Genomic DNA, 5,783 nt, shown 5'->3' with positions numbered 1-5,783 from the left:
CTTTCTTTTTTATTTACATTTATTTATTTTCTTAAATAATGTCAATATTAAAGTGATTGTAAAGCTTAGTTTTTTTTTAAAATAACAAACATGCCATACTTACCTCCGCTGTGCAGTTTATTTTGCCCAATGTGGCCCTGATCCTCCTCTTCTCAGGTCCCTCGGCGGCGCTATCAGCTTCTCCCCGCATCATATAACCCCCTGTGAGGAGTGCTCTCCCGGGGGGGTTACCTTGTGGGTGCGCTCCCGGGTCCAGCATTTACGTCCATAGATGCAGAATGTAGGTCTTGGCCCCGCCCCCAGCGCAGCATCATTGGATTTGATTGACAGCAGTGGGAGCCAATGGCTGCGCTGCTATTAATCTATCCAATCAAGAGCTGAGAACCTCAGGCAGAGAGGAAGAGCGCATCTCCGCCATGGGAATTACAGGGCTCAGGTGAGTAAAATGGGCTGGTCACTGTCAGAAGTTTTTTCACCTTAATGCATTAAGGTAAAAAAAAAAACACAAGGGTTTAAAACCCCTTTAAAGGGATTGTAAACCCAGTTTTAAATGTTGTACCTACAGGTAAGCCTATAATATGACTTACCTGTAGGTACAGTGAATATATCCTTAACTTGCACTGTTTAGGAGATTATCACACTGCATGTAGCCAGTGACGTTACCTTCAGAGCACCGTGCCGTAACAGAGGGCTCCTGCACGAATGTGCAGGAGGGACGTCATCGCGGCCCCTAGCCACTCAAGTAGCCAAGGCTGCAACCCTAGAAGACCAAGGAAAGATAGCAGCCCTGTCAGCAGTGACATTACTTCGCTGGAGGGCTTCTTTTTTTAGGTAAGTCTTGCATAATATGCTAGTATGCAATGCATACTAGCACATTATGACATTGCCTTGCAGGGAATTTTTTTTTCTTTAAACTGTGGTTTACTACCCACTTTACCCCCTTCCTGACCAGGGAATTTTTTAAGCTACTTTAACCTTTTTTTTGTGATATAATTTTGAAAAAAAAAACAATATTTTCTACCTTCTGTTATAAAGAATATCCAATAAATTCAAATGTCTTCATAAATTTAAGACAAAATGTATTCTGCTACAGGTCTTTGGAAAAAAAAAGTCCAATAAGTGTATAGCTGTTTGAGGGTTGCTTTTGGGTTTAGCTCTGGCTGTTAGCGGGTTCCTGGTGGGGTTCAGCTTGGGCTGTTAACAGGTTCCTTCTGGGGTTCAAACTGGGCTGCTAGCAGGTTCCTGGCAAGGGTCCAGCCTGGGCTGTTTGTGGGTTCCTGATGGGGTTCAGGCTGGGCTGCTTGTGGGTTCCTGGTGGGGTTCAGGCTGGGCTGCTTGTGGGCTCCTGGTGGGGTTCAGGCAGGGCTGTTAGCAGGTTCCTGGTGGGATTCAGGCCGAGTTGTTAGCGTGGTCCCGCTGGGGTCAAGTTGGGCTGTTAGTGGAATCCTGTTGGGGCTCCGGTTGGTCTGTGAGCAAGATTCTGGTGGTCTGCCCAGTGACTAAATATGGGCATGCGTCCAAATAAGGACACTGACATCACCAGAACCCCACCCTTTTGTGTACATGCACTGCTGGGTGAACAATGACTCTGTCTGTAGCTGATTGGACTGGAAAATATCTGTAAATAAAGTAATAATAAAAAATAAAATGTTTTTTAATACACTTCACTCCGGTGTGGTGCGTTAATGCACATGCGTAAACATGCGTTATGCTGTTAACATGCAATGCTTAAGGCATCCCATTCAAAATTAAATGGCTACCAAAGCACCAAAAATGGTGCATTCACCAATTCTAGCAACACACATCTGTGGGCAAGGTGCCTCTGGGTATGGCCACGCGCATCGACTCTGGCACCACGCCCACCGTATCTATTACATGAAGCGCTGTACCGGTATGGCAATTCACACAATAGAGCCACCTGCCGCAATATAACTGTGGCGGCTGGTCGGCAAGTGGTTAATGCAATGTGTGTTAACGTGCAACAAAACGTGTGACATCAGGTATGCTTTAGAAAACAAAAATGGATCTCTGTGTTTAAATGGGCTCTCAAAAAAGATCAGGGACAGGAAGTAGAGTGAAAAAAAAAGTAAAGGCACGTGGCCTGTTGATTGAATCGTTGAAACAAAGAATTTATTGTAAACACAAAAGATATATACAAGGAAATACTACGTATTCTTACATATAGGTAAAAGCAATGTTAAACTTTTAATGGCTTGATATATGTTGTTGTCCACACAAGGGATATTCAAATGGTTGGCTAACGTGTTTCGGGGGTCATCCTCTTCATCAGAGCCTTAAAGGGCTAAATCTAGTCTGTGTTTGCATATATCAAAGTAGATATAGCTATAGGAAGCTGGATGGGTAGTATACAACTACATGGGTGGTATAGTGTTGCGGGTGGATTATCTTTCGCTGTAAGGGGTATCTTTCCACATCTCAGCACTCTCAATACCGTAAAGATGGTGTGTAGATGTAGGGCCATCTATTGGTTCCTGTCGGTCTTAGCACCCCCGGTGGTTGGTTCCGGTATTGCAGCCAAAGGTCTATAGATGTTTATCCACTTCCTTATTAAGCTATGCTGAACAACTCCCTGCGCTAAGGTTGCGTGCTATCTCCTACCAGGCTGCAGTCATGTTGTGATTCTGGATTCCTGGTGGATTGTGCAGGATGGCCGTGAGGGTCTTTTTCTTGTGTAATAATAACCTTCATCCATTGTTCCGTACTGGATTCAGAAATATACTCCCATTCCTTCAGCAAATCAGGGTCTAAGAAGGAGCAATGCTTGAGAACTCGAAGTCCTCCTCTAGGAGTGATTTTATGGAGGAGGTATTTTTCTAAGAAAAAGCCATCTCACCATTGTTGGTTGCCAGAAACAATTACGTCCTCCAATTTTCGGCATGTGGTGCACAGGGATTTAAGTAAATGGCCCAGGTTTGCTGAAGAAATGGGTGGAAAACAAGGCAAAACATTCATCTAATGCAGTGATTCTCAACTAGGGTTCTGTGGAACCCAAGGGTTCCTCCAGAGGTTGCTAGGGGTTCCTTCAGCATTGGGCAATTTCTGCCTCTCAGATAAGTTCCCACTGACACCATTGATCTTTTTAGCTATCTGTAAGGAGGTAATTCTTCCCAATGACCACAAGTGTAAGGACCATTCTTCCCACTGACCATCACACTAATGTATCATGAGTTGTAGATTTCTAATTTTTAGCAGGGGTTCCCCGAGACCGGAGAACTATTTCAAGGGTTCCCCTGTGTTGAAAAGGTTGAGAAAGGCTGATCTAATGTATTGTATTTTGCCTTTTCAATGCTCAGGATAAGGTCCATTATTACAAAAATGCAACCATATTTAACAAAAAGACTTGCATAGCTGGAAAGACAATCAGGTGATTCCAGTTGGTGCAGCTCAGAAGATGGGCACAATGCTCAAGTGAGAGGTAGGTTGGGTATCTGGCACTCCAGGAGGTAATGCCCTTAAATTAGGATAATGTACATTTGGTTGGACAGTCATTAAAGATGATACAAATTTGATCCTTACTTAGTTCAACTTTGTATCACCTTTATGACTGCCCAACCAAATATACACTATCCTACATTATCCTACATTATACATTATCCTATTTTAAGGGCATTACCTCCTGGAGCACCAGATACCCAATCTACCTCTCACTCTTACCTCCAGTGGTCCTTTCTAGTTATGTAACATGAGGATCCTTCTTAACCACTTGCCGACCAGCTGCCGTCATTATTCTGTGGCAAGGTGGAACGATCCTGCAAATCCCCGTCATTGTAAGTCGGCTCGGGAACTCGTTTTTGTGGGCGTGCGTATGCTCCCATTGGCTAGCGGGGGAGCCAATCAACCACCCACGATTGTTCCCCGCAGTGACAGGACGGGGATCTGCCTGTGTAAACAAGGCAGATCTCCGTTCTGACAGGGGAGATCACACAGATCCTGTCTTTCTGCTAAGCAGGACGATGGATCTGTGTGTTTCTCCAGTCACACAGTCCCCCATACAGTTAGAAAACACCTGTAGGGAACACATTTAACCCCTTGATCACCCCTCATGTTTCCCTGAGAGTGTCATTAGTACAATAACAGTGCATATTTTTAACACTGATCACTGTAATAATGTCACTGGTTCCCCAAAAAAGTGTCAAAAATGTCAGTTAGGTATCTGATCTGTCCGCTGCAATGTTGCAACCCCACTAAAAATCGCTGATAGCTGCCATTACTAGTAAAAAAGAAATAATAATAAAAAAAAAATTTGTAGACACGATAACTTTTGCGCAAACCAATCAATATACCCTTAGTGTGATTTTTATACGAAAAATATATAGCAGAATACATATCAGCCTAAACTGATGAATACATTTGTTTTTACATTTTTTTGTAAATGTTTTATAAAAATAATTAGTTTTTTTTTTCTAAATTGTCATTATTTTATTGTTTATAGTGCAAAAAATAAAAATCGCACAAGTGATCAAATACCACTAAAAGAAATCTCTATTTTAAAGAAAGGACATTAATTTTTTGGGGGTACAGGGTCGCACGACAAAGCAATTGTCAGTTAAAGCGACGCAGTGCCGCATTGCAAAAAATGGCCCGGTCAGGAAGTGGGTAAATCCTTCCAGGGGTGAAGTGGTTATTTTGCAACATATATTTACCTAACTTACCTAAAAAAGAAAAAAGATTCTTATGCCACGTACACACGATCGGAATTTTGGTCGGAAAAAGCTCTGATGGTTTTTCTGATGGAATTCCGACGGGATTTCACTCAACCTGTCTTGCATACACACATTCACACCGAATTCCGAACATCAAGAACGCGGTGACATACAACACGTACGACAGGACTAGAAAAAGGAAGTTCAATACCCAGTAGCCAATAGCCTCTACCTCGTAGTTGAATCTGAGCATGCGTGAGTTTTTGCGCGTCGGAATTGCATACACACGATCGGAATTTCCAATAGAAACTTTTTCCATCGGAAAAATTGAGAACCTGCTCTCAATCTTTTGCTGGCGAAAATTTGGCCAACAAAATTGCGATGGAGCATACACACGGTCGCATTTTCCGAAGAAAAGCTCTCATCGGTCTTTTGCAACCGTGTGTACGCGGCATTAGTCTGATCAAAAAAAGAAGAAAAAGAAGTTTAAACAGGGAGAATGAATACAATTGAAATCAGGAGCTCCCCCTAGTGGTCAATTTACAAATCTCTCCATTCAAAACAATTACACCAATATGGAATGGAATGAAATACAAATTCAGAGCTCCCCATAGTGGATAATTTACAAATCTCTATATTTAATACAATTACAGCAATATAAAAGATCAAACAATCAAAAAATAGGAAAGTCATGTCAAAATGTATTTTAAAACCTTAAATACAGCTAAAGGGACTCAAATGGCATTACTGTATGAGGGAAGATATGTATAGGGAGTGCTGAGGGGGTAGGCAGCATGGGGAGTACAGAGGGGGCAACAATGCATAGGGGTACAGAGGACTGTAGATTCAGAATGATTGAAAATATATTTTAAAATGGCAACATGTTAAATCTTCTAAAAGATTTTAATGATTAGGTTTGCATCTACTTTCAGCTAGGCTGGGGAAATGCACATGCATTGATACACGCACACAGGTTAATGTGTATTGTATTAGATTAACCCATTTACTTGAATGTGCTGCCTACTGAAATCCAATCAGAAAGGTTCATGCACTTTTTTTAAATAGATAACATATAATTAAATAAATAAAATTTATTAATTAACCCTAACCCCCGAAACC

Source organism: Lithobates pipiens, unplaced genomic scaffold, assembly GCF_037356315.1.
Source record: "Lithobates pipiens isolate NorthernLeopardFrog02 unplaced genomic scaffold, aLitPip1_a1.2 Scaffold_30, whole genome shotgun sequence".
NCBI classification, from domain to species: Eukaryota; Metazoa; Chordata; class Amphibia; order Anura; family Ranidae; genus Lithobates; species Lithobates pipiens.
The sequence above is the reverse complement of the archived record's forward strand: the minus strand, read 5'-3'. Positions refer to the sequence as shown.